The sequence below is a fragment of the Monodelphis domestica genome, chromosome 1, assembly GCF_027887165.1.
Source record: "Monodelphis domestica isolate mMonDom1 chromosome 1, mMonDom1.pri, whole genome shotgun sequence".
NCBI lineage: Eukaryota > Metazoa > Chordata > Mammalia > Didelphimorphia > Didelphidae > Monodelphis > Monodelphis domestica.
In genome coordinates, this window is record NC_077227.1 from 625331561 (window position 1) to 625349326 (window position 17766).

At 36.3% G+C, this 17766-nt stretch overlaps 1 protein-coding gene across 2 annotated transcripts in view; it reads left to right on the forward strand.

Moving 5' to 3' along the window:
* Positions 1-17766, forward strand: part of PAK5 (p21 (RAC1) activated kinase 5) — a 320486-nt gene that overhangs the window by 9307 nt on the left and 293413 nt on the right. Inside the window, exon 1 of one of the 2 annotated variants that reach the window (XM_056813892.1) lies at positions 4723-5535. The exons of the other annotated variant lie outside the window; for it this stretch is intronic. The gene's annotated coding sequence lies outside the window, so the exon portion shown is untranslated. Of the gene's footprint in view, positions 1-4722; positions 5536-17766 lie in introns of those variants that run through there. 2 annotated transcript variants of the gene reach the window in all.

A 17766-nucleotide genomic window follows, 5' to 3' on the forward strand; every position in this document is an offset into this window, starting at 1 on the left:
GAATATCATTGAGTGCACTGTACGCTCAAAGAGAGTAAATAAATGAATGTCATTTTTGGAGAAATGAAACGTGGATAAACCTGTGGTCAGTAAGGATGTTAACACACCCGCTGCTGTATTTCCTAAACCAGGATATCACGGTCCTTGATTGACCACATGTCTCTACTCTGAAAACAATTGATTTTTTTATGCTGAAACAGAGTATGATTCAGTTCTGCCCATGTCAGTAGTATCCTTGTTTCCATAGTAACTAATGTACATTAGAGGGAAAGCGATGGGAGGCTTACTAAAGGAAATGAAACAAAGTAGGTGACCCAAGAAAGGACTTCCCCAAAGTGAGATTGAAGGCAGTTAGGAGTACAGGGAGAGAGAATTAGGAAGGGAGTGCCTTACAGACAGAGGGCAGGCCTGGGGGGCCATTGGGGGGGATTTAAAAGATTAGTTTGCCTTCCCCTAATGGTTGCATCCCTAACGAATGCCCATTGAAACCCTGAGTGCTCAGGAGCAAGGCAGACAACTTCATGATTCAGCAGGATGAGGAAGACAGACCCTTGCTATTATGCACCATCGGATATTCAGGTGTGAGGGAAGGAGAAGCAGAGTATCCTGGAGAACTTACAAGTGTGGAATGATACATGGAAATGGGAAATCCCATTTGGTTTTCCTCTATTTTATTTTATTATTTTTAAAAATTAATTAATGAATATAGTTTAAATCAATTTATTTATTTAGTGTTTTCCACTATTTTAGCAGACAGGGGTTTACTAAGGGTCAGAATTTGTATTTACCAATTGCCAGCCTATAAGAGATAGAAGGAATAAGACTGTATGTCCTTAAAGCTTTTCCATCTTTGAAAATGTAGAGTACATAATGGAATTAATGTACATTTTTGATTAGTGTACAATTAAAGTAAAAAAATTGGAATTATATTTTTAAGTCTCCATGAAAAAATAGAATAATATAATTTTGGATTTGACATGTATTTCAGAGGACATCACCTCAATTACCTACCTTTCTACTGTATCTCCAACAAGTGGTTTCTGGTTTGAACACATTGTTTTCAAGAGTAGGAATGACAGAGAACTCACTACCTTATGTCAAATGGTAAGGATTATTTTATTCTTGCTGTTTGTATCCCTAACACCAAGCATCATAGTGCATGACCCATGCTTTCTTGATTAATGAATTGACTTTTTTTTAAACTCTTACATTCTGTCTTGGAATCAATACTGTGTATTGGTTCCAAGGCAGAAGAGTGGAAAGGGCTAGGCAATGGGGGTTAAGTGACTTGCCCAGGGTCACACAGCTGGGAAGTGTCTGAGGTCAGATTTGAACCTAGGACCTCCTGTCTCTAGGTCTGGCTATCAATCCACTGAGCTACCCAGCTGCTCCCAATCAATTGACTTTTTTAAAAATTGACTTTTTTTTTACATCAGCTCTGTTTTTTTTAATTATTCTTTATATTGAACTGAAAATTGTGACCTTGCAACTTCTACCCATTCTTCCTAAGGGAGTTGCACAAAATAAGACTTACATTTTTTGGTTTGTTTGTTTTTTAATGTGATAGCCATTCAAAATATCAAGGCATTTTTACCCTCTGTTCTCTATGTCTCACCTCTTCTCTGAACAAAATGCTCACAGTTCTTTAAAAAATTCCTTATTTACATGATTTCAAGTCCCCTCACTATCCTTCCTAGTTATCTTTATTTAAGGTAAAAGGCATTTTACAAAGATACATTTTCTAACCCTACTTTTAAGTAAAATTGAGAATAAAGTTTTCTTTGCCATTTCACACTTTAGTTGAAATATATATATATATATATATATATATATATATATTCAGAAACATTTGGTGGAAAGATTTTTACATAACTAGCTATGCTCTAGCAACTAACTTTCCAGTAAAATTTTCAACATATGAGGATTATAAAACCTTCCCCCTCATGCCTCATTTGGAATAATCCCCAAAAATAAAACTCCCATGGACTTCTTCAAGATAGATGCCATCTAATTAAAATAAGGTGGTGTCATCATTTATAAACTTTCTGACATCATCTGAAAAATGAAAATTAAAATGAAAACTATAAGCTGTTCTAATGCAAACATGACTCTAGCAGGAAAACTTTAAAAAATCTAGAAATTATATGTATTGTGTAGGAACATGAAATGAGAACAAAATAACTTATTCTCTCAAGTGACTGAAAATAATGACATTATATACATTATATACAATATATAGCAATACAGAGTTGTAATGAAAAACTAATGAGATTGTAATCCAGAAATTGTACCTGGCTTTTTTGGTATCAAAGGATAAAAGGCTAAGACAATAGACTTTAGTCTGTGTTCTCAAGGTTCTTCTTCAATCCTTCAAATTTTATTCTAAAACTACTGCCCTTAGTTTATGATGGATTTTTATTATACAGGAGCCAATGAATGTAGTGATTTTATTTGTCATTGTCAAGAAATTAATTTTTTTCCTTCTTTTGGCTTTGACCCTTCAATTGGTAGAATAAAAATAAAATAAAGACATTGAACTTTCAACTCTCAGATGAAATTATGGATCTGAAGAATATTGATGTGAAATATTGATGATAATAATACAATAAGTCAATATTTGTTTTATATGATTGAGAATGGTGGTGGTTGTACTCTTCCCCTCTCCTTCTAATGATGTTCTTTATCTGGGTCAGCCTAATACAAGTGTAATCAATTTTCCACCTATAAGTGTCAGCATTTATGCAATTCACTTTCCAGTTCTCTCTCTGATGGAGAACAAATGTCTTACTTCAGGGTAAAGATAAGGGCAAGCTTTAAGACAAATGGAGAAAAAAGAACCTAGATTCAGGAATCATATCCTTAGATAAACTTAAAATTTGGGAAAAAATAGTCCTTTGAAAGGAAACTCTAAAATATAACATCATTTCCCTCCATCGAATTCCCATGGAGAACTAACAGATTAGTAGTGTTTCTGTGGAGCCCTATTTGAAGATTCTTGTTCTTTCCCAACTGGCTGATATAAAAATAAAAGTTGGATAAGTTTTTTGTTAGTGTGAATCAGGATGTCAGGGATGCACTGGGTAACAGAGTCAAGAACTGTGCCTCTCTCAAGGTCTTTTCCCTCTAATTTTTTTCCCCTTTTCCTTCCTTCCTCATCTCAAAAAGATGAAAATCTTAACGATGCACTTGAACTTTAGGTGTTGTTTGGAAGGTCTTGGATAACTAAACCTGAAGCTGTTTGCTAATATTGAAAAATGGATCACAGTTAAGTCTCTGCCTGACCTTGTGATCAGTCAGAGTGAATAAAATCCTCGCCGGGACTACAGCATTCACCCGTGTAATGCAATTTTGTTCTTTCAGAGCACTAGAGTGCCAGTGGGTAAGCAGCCTCTCCCAAGGCGTTAATGGGACCCTGATACCCAGACAGGCGTACTTCACTTGGGGAGTGATTGTACTTTCCTGGCTTTTCAAAGGGGTAGATCTCCAAAGTTGGGAAATATTTAGAAATGGAAACAACCAAAAGACTTTGAACATCTGTGTAAGCTTCAGTCAAATGAGTCCCTGATAAGACAAATACAAAAAAAAAAAATAGGAATGATTGCAGAAGACGGTTAAAATAAACATTTAAAGGAGCCTTTTTAGATGAAGTATGCAAATGGATTCTTAAAGATACTATTGCTGGATTTATAACATGGTCCAAATGGCTCTATTGATCATCATAATAACTCATTTATATAGGGTTTTATATTTTCTACAGCACTTTCCTCATTCACAGCAGTCCTTTGAGGCATGCTCTGCCGTTGTTTCCATTTTATAGATGAGAGTATTGAGCCTTTGAGAGGTTAAGTTGCATGCCTGTCATTACACACGGCTAAGTACCTGACTCAAGTTATTGAACCCGGGTCACCTGATTTAAGTCTAAGCTCTTTGCCTATACTCCCACAGTGCCTCTCATGAATCGGCCATGTTTACATAGTAGAATATTATAGAAAAAGGACCCTGATTTGGAATCCCAGAGTGTCTGGGATCAAATCTTAGGACTTACTACTAGGCAACCATTGATAAATCATTTAACATCTTAATGGCTCTTTTTTTTTTACTAATCCGTAAAATTAGGAGGTCTGAACTAGGTAATCTTTAAGGTTTCTTCTCTGTATTTTTTCACTTGTTTTGGAAGATAAATGAAGAGAATGTTTTACAATTGACTCTTTTCTTTGAAGAATTAATGAAAGTAGTAAAATTATTTCAGTAAGGATAGGCCTAGTACTAAGCCTGCTAAGTGTGTGACTCCAGGTACAATTAAATGGGAAAAAATTACATCATTCATTCTTTCAAGGAGACAACATTTACTGAACATCAACTATGTGCCCAATATTGTGGCGTCCTAAAATACTGAAATAGATAACCCCGATTTTGTTTGAAGTTCTCTAGTAGGAGAAATTTACTCCTTCCTGAATTGGTGCATTTCACTTTGGACATCCATTGGCCATTCATGAACAAGCTTTTTCATGAAGCACTTTCTGTGTGCACCAGATACAAACAAAAAACAGAGCATACTGTGTGCTCTCAAGTAGCCTACACATGTGTAGTATGTGTTTGAGTGGGCCTCCCTGTAAAGTTCTGTGACTCCTCAGCCAGGACACCGAGAGTATTTAGCTGTAGCTGGCAGGCCCTGATTCTTGTGCATTCTCCCCTGGATGATGGGTGGATGTTCATTGGTTGGCCAGATGCCATCATTTTCTAGAGGAGAGTTTTTACTAAAATTGTACAGTAAGTTCAGGAGTTATGAAACATCCCTCCAAAACACTGACATTCTCTCTTATGATGATACAAAGAGTCTAGAGAGTAAAGGTTACAAAGGAATAATAACTTCTAGGCTCTGATTTTTAGAAGTCTTTTTTTGCCCCCTGAGGGAAGCTCAAGAAGTCCCCCTTTAGATCTGGGGCACCTTCTTTCCTGGGCTTCTTGGGACATCCTCAACCTCTATCCAGCCTCTGCTGGGCTCTCCATGTTTTCTGACTGCTGCTCCAGGGACATTGTTAGAAGAGGGAGGAAGGCAGGAGAGGAGCATGGAGGAAAGAGAGCCTCCACCAGACTGAAGCCAAAGCCTCTCTTCCCCACTAACGTAATAATTCCTCCTCCTCCAGGGGCTTAAGTGGAATGCCTCCTGGGCTCCATCTCTGGAGTGACTCTGGTGTTCAAGTCTCTTGGTAATTTCTAGATAACCCCTGGTTTCTTCAACCTATCCAAATACTTCCTGTTCAACATTCCAGTTCCAATTACTGTTAGCAGTTAGTCCAAAGCCCAAGATTGATGGAGAGTCATTCTCCTTTCATTAAAGTATGAAGGAATCTTATTGATCATAATCAATTATGAGTTGATTAATTCAATGAATCCTATCCTTCAATATGTGTATGTAAGATACAGGCAAAGGGTAGGGAAAGGCACCAGACCTTGGGGTACAGGGAAGGAGCTCCCCAGAAGATGACACTCGAGCTGAGTATTGAAAGAAAGCAGGAATTCTAAGAGGTGGTGGTGAGTAGCAAGATGATTGCAAGCATTGGGAGCAGCTGGTGCAAAAGCCGAGAAATGGGAGATGAAGAATTTTGGGGGTGAAGAATGGGGATACCTCTCTTGAACCGATTTTACAGTATGAGAGAGGACTGTTGTATAAACAGCCTGGAAAAATTGGAAGGGGCTGGGGGGTGGCGTGCTTTAAGTGTCAAGCACAGGAGTGGAGGGTGCATCCTCTAGGGAACAGGATGCTGCTGCTGGAGCTGGAATAAGGAAGCTGTACCATCATTTTGGCAGCTGTGTGAAGAACAGATGAGAGTGAGAAGAGAGGGCAGGAGCCTAGGCAAGAGGTGGCTGTTCTGGGATTGGATTAAAAGGAGACTGATGGGGAGATGGGAAGGAGAAGCTAGTTGTTGGGGGAATGAGAGTGAGGAGGCAGAGGAGACCGTGGAGTTGGAAATTTGAGGGGAAAAAAGATCTGCTTCTGATAGGCCAAATGTTTAATTCCTCTAGGATATTTAGGCCAAAATGCATGGTAGGCAGTTGCCATTGTGGGACTGGAGTTTCAGAGAGAGGCTAGGGCTGGAATGACGAAATCATCTACTTAGATAGAATTGAATTGGTGGCAGCTGATGAAATGACTATGAAAGAGTATAAATGGAAAAGAGGGCACCCAGCTGGGAATCAGGAAGATTCCTTTTCTTGAGTTCAAATCTGGCCTCAAACACTAGCTGGGTGACCCTAAATAAGTCACTTCCCCCTGTTTGCCTCAGTTTCCTCATCTGTTAAATGAAATGGAGAAGGAAATGGCAAGTCATTCCAGTTTCTTTGTCAAGAAAACCCCAAATGAGGTCACTAAGATCTGGACATGATTGAAATGACTGAATACACCTATAATTAGGGGGTGAAACATGCATATGTTCCCAGGAAAGGAGACTGAGATTGGAGTTGGAGAGAGAGGAAGAGAATGAAGAGAGAACAATGTCACAAAACCCAAGAGAGGAGAGAGTCTCCAGGAGGGAGGTCAAGCAGGAGGAGAATCCAAAAGACATGTTTAGTGCAGTTTCAGATGAATAATGAGGCAGGAAATCATATTGCAGAGGGTTTGGAAGTGAATGAGAGAATAAGTAGAAGCATTTGACTATATTCAGGAGAATTTCATTTTATTCAACCAATTGGCTCCAAGATCCATTATGCTAACTTGAAAATTGTGCATAATAGTAAATCTCATTATTTAGTATTTCTTAGATGAATGTACTTAGACATTTTATGACTTTTCTTAGGATTAACAGTTATCAGTATCACTACTCTTATACTTTGAGGCCATTGTTAATAATTAAATAGCATTAATGAAACAAAGAGAAGTGCTGCTCTGACATGGTCACAACTTGCTAAAGGTGAGAATGCTGGACAAACACTGATGGGGAGCTAATATTTGGCACAAAATGATGTAATGCTGCACTCATAATGCTTGTCAGAGTGAGAATGGGGGTGATTGGGTGAATTACTGTGAGACATTATACTGCATGGGAAACTGGTAGAATTAAGTGCATTTTTTTTTAAATTTTATTTTACATATTTCCTGCCTTTATTTATATTTTTGATTGCCAGTTGTGCAAACCTAAATTCTTGTATGTTGGATTTGTGTAAAATGAAGTTCTATGATAGTTGACTTTTTCAAAGAGTGTCTCTGAGAAGGGAAGGAGAAATACAAAATAATATCTAGTAGAAATAATATGATCTAGTATTTTTGAAGAATGGGCCACACTTAGGTGTCTTGTAGAAAGAAGGGAGGAAAACTTTAGATATGATTAAATTGAAGATTTGAAAACAAGGAGGATTTATAGTAGAAGAAATATGCCTGAGAAGATGGGATGAGATAGAATGGGATGAAGGGTTGGTCTTGCAAAAGAGAAGAATTACTTCTTTATCATATAATAAAGGAAGAAATAGTAGGATGTCCAGGGATATAGGATAAGGAGAAAGATACAAGAAGGTGCTCACAATGCATAGTTTCTAGTATCTATTTAATCTATCAATTTATATTAATAACTCCACAGATTCTCTGAGTTGCAAGCATTTTTTTATTTACAACCACAAAAGAAATACTAGCCCATATTCCTAGATCCTAAAGGAAATAAATTGAGCCTGTCAAGACTAACAATGATTTCAAAAGAAGTTAGAAAATTAAATATATACTATTTCTACTTTCTTTAATCTGTTTTCTTGGAAGTCAGGGCATCATCTCTGCTATGGACAGATGAGGTACACTTGAAATTCAAATAGGTTGGCACTGATAAATTTCAAAGCATCACTACAAGTTTTGTTAATCCAATAAAACATTTCAAAGGTCCCAGTGTTATGTAGAAATTATTTTCCAGATGATTCTGTTTAAAATAAAGTATTAGACCCCGTAGGATGCTACACATATATATATATATATATATCTTTCTATAACTTGTTGATCTGATTTTGACCACCTCTTTCCTTATCTGTCTTAATTTTACCATTAATTTTTCCTCTTTTTTGATTCCCTGCAAGAAATAGATTTGTGTTGATAACTGATTTAGTCTGGAATTAAAATGAAAAGTGATTTGCATATTCAAAAAATCTAACTTAGTAGGGGGGAAAGTCTATGATAATTGCTACCTAAATGTTTCCAAGGGAAAAGGTACTTATGTGAATTACTGCTGTCAAGATGTCTTTCAAAAAGATGAGATGCTTTACTCTTTCAATCCACTGATCATCTGCTGGGTTTTATATGACTGAATTTCTGCCCTTAGCATATATTGAATCTTGTGGAAATTATTTGGAATGTTCTAGGTATGGGAGCATGGAGCCAGAGCTGGTAAGGATATCAGGGTCCATCTAGCCCATCTCCCTCATTGTATATGTCACTTCATGCATGAACTATTGCAATAGGCCACTGATTGGCTTCTCTGTATCAGGGCTTTTCCCCACACAGATCCATCTTCCATTCATCCACCAGAGTGATTTTCTAAAGGTTCAGGTCTGACCCTAGCCCTTACTCAATAAATATCAGTGGCTCCCTTTTGATTCACAAAATTCTCTGTTATTCAAAGCCCTTCACAATCCAGCCTTTCCTTATACCTTACTCCCTACTGTGGTATTTTTGCTCAGGTGACACTGAAACCAACAGGAAACTCCACCTCTCAGCTCTAAGCATTTTCTCTGGCCGACTCTCACACCTAGAATGTTCTCCTCATTTCCATTTCCTGACTTCCCTGGCTTCCTTTATGTCGAAAATGCCATCATTTATAGGAAGCCTTTCCCCACCCCTCTGAATTTTAATGCTAATCTCTCACCTAATTATTTCACATTTATTTTATTTTTACACACACACATATATATATGTACACACACATATATGTGTATATATACATGTGTATGCATATATATATACATATATATAGTTTTATATATATTTGTTTGCATGTTGTCTCCCCTGTGTAATTCCCTGAGATTGTGAGCTTGAGAGCAGGAGAGCAGGGACTCTTTTTTTATGTCCTTGGCACGTATGTGCCTGGCACTTAAGAAATGTTTATTGATTAACTTTGAAGAAACGGGCTCTGAGAAATTAAGTGATAAGTGGTTCTGTGCTACTGTGACCCTAGGATTTCTCCTGGCTGTCGGTTCCCTCATCTTTTGGACTCCCTATAAATTTCCTGCTAGGATCCTATATAACTAGCACTGAACTCCAGACCTTCATTTCCAGCTGTCTGACAGTTTCACTAGATGCCCCGTTAGCATCTTAGACTCAACATGTCCAAACCAGAACTCATTGTTTTTCCCCTAAATATTCCTCCTCCAAACTTCTCTTTTTAAGTAATGCTAAAAACCCATGATTGTATTTGATACCCCTTTGGGTGGATGCCCAGGGAGGCAGTAATTCCCTTCTCTCTCTAATTCTAAAATAATTTAAATTGTATTTTCCTACATTAGAAGATTATTAATTATGGGATTGTTTTCCTTCAGTATAAAAGATGAGGCTTGAAAGGTAGTGTGAGAAATAAAAAAAAAACAACAAACAGTTGCATCGGGCTTTAAATTTTGAAAAATGCATTATAAATATTTTCTCATTTTCTCCTCACTTCGATCCTGGGATTTGGCATTATTGTCCCCATTATACAATGAGGAAATTGAGGCAAATGGTAATTTGCGGTAAATGGTGGCAGGATGGATAGAGCATTGTTCCTGGAATCTGGAAGACTCATCTTCCTGAGTTCAAATCTGGCCTCAGATACTTCCTGGTGGGGTGACCCTGGGCAAGTCACTTAATCCTGTGTGCCTCAGTTTCCTCATATGTAAAGTGAGCTGGAGAAGGAAATGGCAAATGACCCTAGTGTCTTCACCAAGAAAACCCCCAAATGGGGGTGAGAAGAGTCAGATGCTATTGAGAACAAATCAATAGCAACAGCAACAATTTGTCGAGGTCACACATTAAGTATCTGAGGTCAGATTGAAATCAGGTCTTCTTGACTCTAGCTCCAGCACTTTAATCAGAGAGGAAGTGGGCCCAGAAAACAATTGAAAACAGAATTCATAAAAATGACGTTAACACCCAGCATAAAAGTAAAAACATTGCTCTCATATTTTGGCACCAGAGTTCCCTTCATTTTGACAAAACAATTGCTGAATTTATCTTCTTATTGACAAGAGTGTTCCATGAGCTATTCATGCAGGTTATTTCTGGTAATGAGTAAGTTATGGCTGGGTTTTTCAGAGTATTAATTCAGACCCTTTTTATTTGGAATTTGTTATAGGTCTGAATGGTTCTGCACTAAAGTGAACAAAAGGTTTACTAAGAAGGAAAATAAAGCAAAAATAAAAAAAACAAAAAACCAAAACCAAAACTTAGTAAAAGAAATATGCGTAATTTACTCAATAGATCATTTTTAAAAGTCATTTTATATAAGGAGCTTCTAATTATCAGTGGGTCTTATCTATACATAAGGCAGATATAGAGGGTTTTCTTCTTAAAACAAAAAAGGTGTGGCTAGTGTGAGTTTCTTATAGAGATTATGAAGTAGGAGTTTCGGTCTCTAAGGGACTTTAAAGGTCATATGGTCTAATCTCTACACTTTATAGATGGTAAGACTAATTACCAAAGACAGGGAAATCAAGTGAGTTGTCCAACATCTCATGGGTAGTTTTCAGGGGAGCTGAAGCTAAAACCAAGGTCTGTTGATGCATATTCCGTTATATCACAGAGCCTCTTCTTGTAAAATGATTGAGATTTATGTTTTAATTAATTAATCAATCAATGAAAGCTGAGTCTCCTTATCTTGTCCAGGCTAGAAGTGCCTTAGCCACTCACTGGCTGATTTCATTACTATTTGGCATTAAATCATGCAGACCTTTTTCATTTTTAAACCCTTTCTCATCTAGTCTGACTGCTTCCACCTTAGGGGCCTGCCATATTGGTGCTAGACTTGGGCAAGCACTTCAACTGACTTGGCAATTACAGTGCAGAACTCCCAGCCTCAGTTTCTCAGCTCTGAGGGACTCCTGGCCATGACAGAATTTTTAATTCAGTTAAAATTTTTATTTTAATGATTTAAATTGATTTTGCCAATTAGTCTGAAACTAATTGTTGGCTTTTGAGATGCTTTCAGAAATCATTTTCTTAAGAAAAGAGTCTTCTTGAGCACTGCATCACAAAGATGCTTTTTTTTTCTTTTAGAAAAGCACAAAATAGGCCATCAAATTATATAAACATGAGCACATATGGAGTTGTCTTGTTTTGGATTTTTTTTCAGAATTGGTGAAATGTTGTCATCTGGAGCATAGATTGGAACATTGAAATATTGTTTCTCTCCAGGTCATTGGTATTACTTTTAATTACTGTTTTAGCAGAAATAGAAGAGGAACCATACAAAATAGCAGAAAAGGGGATATTACAGTAAATAACAATATCATTTGTTATTTGTCTAGAATTTTGCCCTGTACAGAGTGCTTTTTGGGACATTTTAAAAATTTGAACATCACAACAAATTTTCAGAGTATTTCAGTATTTCAGAGTATAAAAGTGGTAAAGCACCACTTTTTGTTTTTGATTAAGTAGTTTCAGGCATGACCAACTCATCATGATCCCATTTAGGGTTTTCTTGGCAAAGATATTGGAGTAGAGTGTCATTTCCTTCTCCAGCTCATTTTATAAATGAGGAAACTGAGGCAAATAGGGTTAAGTGACTTGCCCAAGATCCCATAGCTAGTAAGTGTCCGAGGTCAGATTTTAACTCAGGAAGATGAGTTTTTCTGACTCTAGACCCAGGGATCTGTGCAATGTACCACCTAGCTGCCCAAAGAAGCTCTCATTATACAGATAAGTAATCATAGAGGGTATAACTTTTCAAGGTCACAGAAATAGTAAGTAGCTAAGTTACTATCAGAACTCAAATCTTCTCGTGTTTGGGCCAGCGATCTTTACTCTAGATCCTATTTTTAGATAGTCACCAGAGTAAAAATTATAAATATAAAGTAGAGAGAAATGCTACCTAGTAGTACAGCAAAGCAAATAATTTACGTTTTAAAGGAAAATTCTAATGAGTGTGATATTATACACTTTGATTTTTAAAAGATAGCCTTTTAAGTTATAAATTAAAATTTAAAAACTATGTGGTATTTTCTACTTATATAAAAGAACACATTATTAGGGAGTTTTTTCCAAAGGGATGGGCAGATTCATAATGTTACTTTGAATTTATGTAACATCTAAGAAGCTCAAAGCATTTCTCATATGTATTCACATAAAGATTCACATCCAGACTTGTGTGTGCACATAGACACACAGGCACATGCATGTATATTTTTATTTCTAATCATTTAGGTGACTTAGGTAGTGATAGTCAATTCATTTAAAAAGTGGGGATAATCCTGTAATCTTAACAGATAAGTGCTTTCATCTATATGGGCATTTTCTTCAGTCTTTTAGACAGGAGTCGACTTAGGTTGCCCATACAGAATAACTCTGATTCTTTTCCTTCCAAAAATTTTCCAAAGGAGAATCAGGTTAATGTGGGGGGGAGGTAGGAAGGGGATTTCATATGTTCTGACTTTACTTTTATTCTTGTGGGATATCACTGATTGTCCATTATTTATCCTTTCCTTTCAAAAGCAGTATTACCACCAACTTCTACTTACAGCCTTTCCTGATTTCTCCCAACCACTAGTGCCTGCCTTCCCAAACTTCTTTGTTTTTAGCTACTTATATATTTGTATTTATGAATTAGATAACTATTCTGTATCTTATATATGTATGTGTTTCCATGTATATAGGGGGAAATCTATATCTCCAGGTATAGATCTATCCATCCATCCATCTATCTATCTATCTATCTATCTATCTATCTATCTATCTATCTATCTATTTATTTTCCCATCTGTCCATCTATCTTCCCATCTATCTTCCCATCTGTCTGTCTGTCTATCTATCTATCTATCTATCTTCCCACCTGTCCATCTATCTTCCCATCTATCTTCCCATCTATCTTCCCATCTGTCTGTCTGTCTGTCTGTCTGTCTATCTATCTATCTATCTATCTATCTATCTATCTATCTATTTATCTTCCCATCTGTCCATCTATCTTCCCACCTGCATGCCTGCCTGCCTGTCTATCTGTCTGTCTGTCTGTCTGTCTGTCTGTCTATCTATCTATCTATTTATCTTCCCATCTGTCTATCTATCTTCCCATCTATCTTCCCATTTGTCTGTCTATCTGTCTATCTATCTATCTTCCCATCTATCTATCTATCTATCTATCTATCCATTTACCTATCTATCTATATCCTCTCTCTGTCTACTATAATATAAAATCATTGTGAGTAGAAATTATTTCATTCTTTCTCCATCTATTCCCAGTGCCTGGTCCACAGTAGGTACTTGGTAAATATTTACTGCTTAATTTCCAATGCACTTATATTATTCCATGCCATAATTAACTGTGTTCAATACTTAACACTCAACTAGACTGACATCTGAGGCTTTGGGCTAGGTGTTAGCTAAACTTTATGCTTAATAAATATTTCCAAACTGACATGCTAAATGTACAGTGATGGTTAACTAATCCTCAGCAGAGTGAATTAAGGATTCACAGCAGGTTTTTTTTTTAAACCCTTACCTTCTGTCTTGGAATTAATATGTAAGGGCTAGACAATGGGGATTAAGTGACTTGCCCAGGGTCACATAGCTGGGAAGTATCTGAGGCCGAACCTAGGACCTCCCGTCATTAGGCCTGACTCTCAATCCTCTGAGCCGCCCAGCTGCCCCCCACAGCAGGTTTTTAAAGTCAAACTTCTGAAAGAAATCTTTATTTGCTTATACAGACAAAGCATAAAGATTTAAATTGGAAAATAATTGTTGAAAATTAGAATCAATCATTCAACAAGTATTTTATGAGTGTCTTCTAGGAATAAATGAATTGGTCAACATTGAGTACAGTTGGATGACAGTACAGCTGTTTGTATAAATTTAAGTATTTTACTGTGTAAGAAATATAACTATTTATAAGTCAGCAACACTATACAGTCAAGGAAAGACCTTAATATATTTATGTGCCTACTTTATTACTTCCCACTGCTGATATGGTTCCTTGGCATCTGTCAATTTTGTGAGGTTCTGGTAATGTTATTTCTGTAAAAGTATTTGAAGATTTTCTTCCTGATTTCCTAGCAGTCAGTTATTTTTAACAGCTACTTATGAAAGACTTTAAAAAAATGTTGGTTCTATTAAGCCAATAAACTAATAATGTTTGTTGTTCAGTCATTTCCTTCATAACTAATTCTATGTGACCCCATTTGGGGAGTTTCTTGGCAGAGATACTGGAGTTGTTTGCCATTTTCTTTTCTAACACATTTTACAGATGAGGAAACCAAGGCACACAGGATTAAATGACTTGCTCAGGATCCCATAGTAAATATCTGAGGCCATATTTGAACTCAGGTCTTCATGACTCTAGGTCCAGCCCTTTATTTAAGTGGCCACATTTTCTCCCATGAAATAAGGATGAAAGATGTGGCCGAATATGTATAATGAACTTTAGAAGAACACCGATATAATTTGCTCCCCAGCTCTTTCCTTCTTTCCCCACCGCCATATTTCTTCCTTTTTTACCTGTGGCCGTTTTCTCTACTGTATTCCACCTTCGACTTTGGGACTTGTCTCCCCATCTCTTGGCATGTTTGCTATAGATCTCAAATACTTTTCTTCCAGCACCCACTGTGTCTTTACTGGCCATTGCCATCACTGAGTCCTGTCACGTGACTTGGGTAAAATCATTTAATGTCTTTACACCTTAATTTTTTCATTTGTAAATTGAGGGATTTGTACTAGATAGATCTAAGGACTCATTCAATTCTAGATCTTGAATCTTAAGAGTCCCTTCAAAACATTTTGCAGAAATTATTCCATGCCTTATTTCAGGGCATAAAAATGACGCAACTTGTGAAAATTATTTTGAATTTCTATCTCAGACCAATTTAATGTTTATTTTATACTTCTATTAGTATGACAACTTTTCTTCCTAAGATTATAGTTTAAAAGGAGAAAACAATCAAATAATTACATTTTTAAAAGAACAAACAACCTTTAAATATTGCAAAAGCTAAAATCCAAAATAAGATGGGATCTTGCCTATTTAAAGTAGCAGAATAGGGCAGTCAAACTAACCACTAAGTTTTTCTGAATTTCTGAAAAATAATCATAAACTCTTTTAAAATAAATACTTATTTCTTTGAAATATATATAGTGTGTTCAGAGTAACTGCTCACAGAATGTTTCCAAATAGTAATCTTCCTAGATGGATCTACTTAAATAAATAACTGATTGTGTATACTAGCAATTGAATGGGTAACAGACAAGGTGCATTAATCCTCATAATTAGCTTTGGTTATATAAAGTATAGACAAGGTAATAACATTAAAATATTATTTATGGACTACTCACACCAAGCCAGATTATCACATCATCAAAGAAGTTTATATTGGTATTATACTAGGATGCTGAGCAAAACAAAACTGGAAAGCCTGTTTTTATTTTTAAGTTATGAAAAATTTATTTAAAAAGCATTTGACAACATGGGTAGCTAACTGGTTTTGGATAATTTGATTTCTACAATCTGAATTTAGAGGATTTAGATATAATATTTTATTTTAGTGGAACATTATATGAAGTCTGACCACATTAGTCCCCTCTTCAAGAATATTGAAAAGTTCTCTTTAGCTTCTAAAATAAAATACAAATTCCTCTTTGATCATGAAAATCCTTTAGACTAACTCCATCCTACTTTTCTAGATTTATTTTCCATTACTTACTATCCCTCTTTTAATCAAAATTACACAATAAATGTCATCTTTTGCTCCTTTGAATTTTGAACAAATTGAGGAATACTTTTCCTCCTCACCTCTATTTCCTCAGAATCACTCTCCCTACTCCAGGTTGAGCTCTAAAACAGGCCTTTCTTATTTCCCCGAGTTTGGTACCTTCTCTCCAGAAACTTCTCTGTCTTCCTCTGCAATGCCTCAAACCAGAAATTGTAAGCTCTTTGAGGCCAGGGACTGTTTCTTTTTTTTCTTTTTCTCTTTTTTTTCTTTATAATCTTTTTCTAATTGTTTCTATCACCTAGCACACAGTGCCGTTCACATAGCAGTCTTTTAATAAAATTCTTTTGGGAATTAATTAAATCTGCTCAAATAGCTATAGACTAGAAAAGCTGGTAAGAAAGTATTGAGCTTGTTGGAGTCAAGAAGACCTGAATTTGGGTTATACCTCTGACAGACTGCGTGACCCCAGGAAGGTAACAGATCACATCCTCACTCTGGGCACCTCTGATGGAACTTTTCAGAGAAGGCAGTAACTGACATTGGCAGAGGATGTTTCCTCATCTGGGATTGGCTGGGCCATTAACTGAGAAGTCTAGAGCCCACCCCTACCAGTAAATTTTACTGGTTGTATTGGAATCTTGAAATAATATTGAGCTAAGCATTGTAGTATACTGGGAAGAGAGCCAGTCTAAGGCATAAAGGCATGAAATCAAAGTCCTTCCTAGATGTGTGTAAAACAGAGTGACTGTGAGCAAATAGAAATATGTGACTCCCCTGTCTTGTAAAGATATTGATTTGCATTGGTGGAAAGGGGTTCTTTATAGTAATGAAATCATACACGAAATGAAAAACCCATATTATGACTTTTTAGATGATGGTCCTCCATCTTGCACAGACTGGACTGGATATAGATTTTTATCATTGTGATCGTTGTTACTTTTATTTTTAATTTATTTTATGGAATAATTGAGATAATATTCCTTGATAGGTATCAGTTTATCTACTTTTAAAATTTAAAAGTTTATCTACTTTAAAAAATTTTAAATGAAAATAAAAAATTAAAAAGTTTACTTTTAAAATGAGAGAAGTAAACTAGATGACCCTTTCAGTCCTAAGTCTATGATTCTGTGAAATTTTTCTAGATTATTTCTCAGGTATTTGAGGATACTAGATGTTTTCTAAAAGCTAAATGCTCTACTGCCCTTTCACAGAATGTCTGTCTTTTTTATGTTTTCATTTTTAGTAATCCACTATGCTTTTTATATGATATTAGACTTTTAAGTAAAACCTTTCTCTTCTGTCTTAGAATCAATACTGTGTATTGGTTCGTAGGAAGAAAAGTAGTAAGGGTTAGAGGGTCACACAGTTAGGAAGTATCTGAGGCCAGATTTGAACCCAAGAGTTCCCATCTCTAGGCGTGGCTCTCAATCCACCGAGCAACCTAGCCACCTCCTCACACTATCCATGGCTATCTTTGATTATTGCTGTCATCATCGTTGAAAATGTCACAGAAAACTGGTAGTTCTTAAAACAGGAGCTTCCCCAATTGTTCAATAAAGGAACATCTCCTTTTTGATGGAATGAGAAAACTTTCCCCCTAGAGTCTATCCCAGCAAAATGTCTGGACTAACATGCTTGCCTCAAGTACTTCAGAATCCCTTCAAACATTCCTGCTGATGTGCCCTTGCATGTCATTTAATATTATCTGGACATGATTTTATAAGTGACCATTGATTTCCTATTAAAGGAGTTCTGTAGTTTCAGGCAATAGCAGCTGTTAATTCTGGATGACATTGCTTAGTAACCCTAGATTGGAAAGAAAAAATTATTATTCTCTGCACTGCTGGCTCTCATAAAAATGCAAGTGCACTCAGTTAACTCCCATTTTCTCTGTTTTCTCAGATGTTCCAG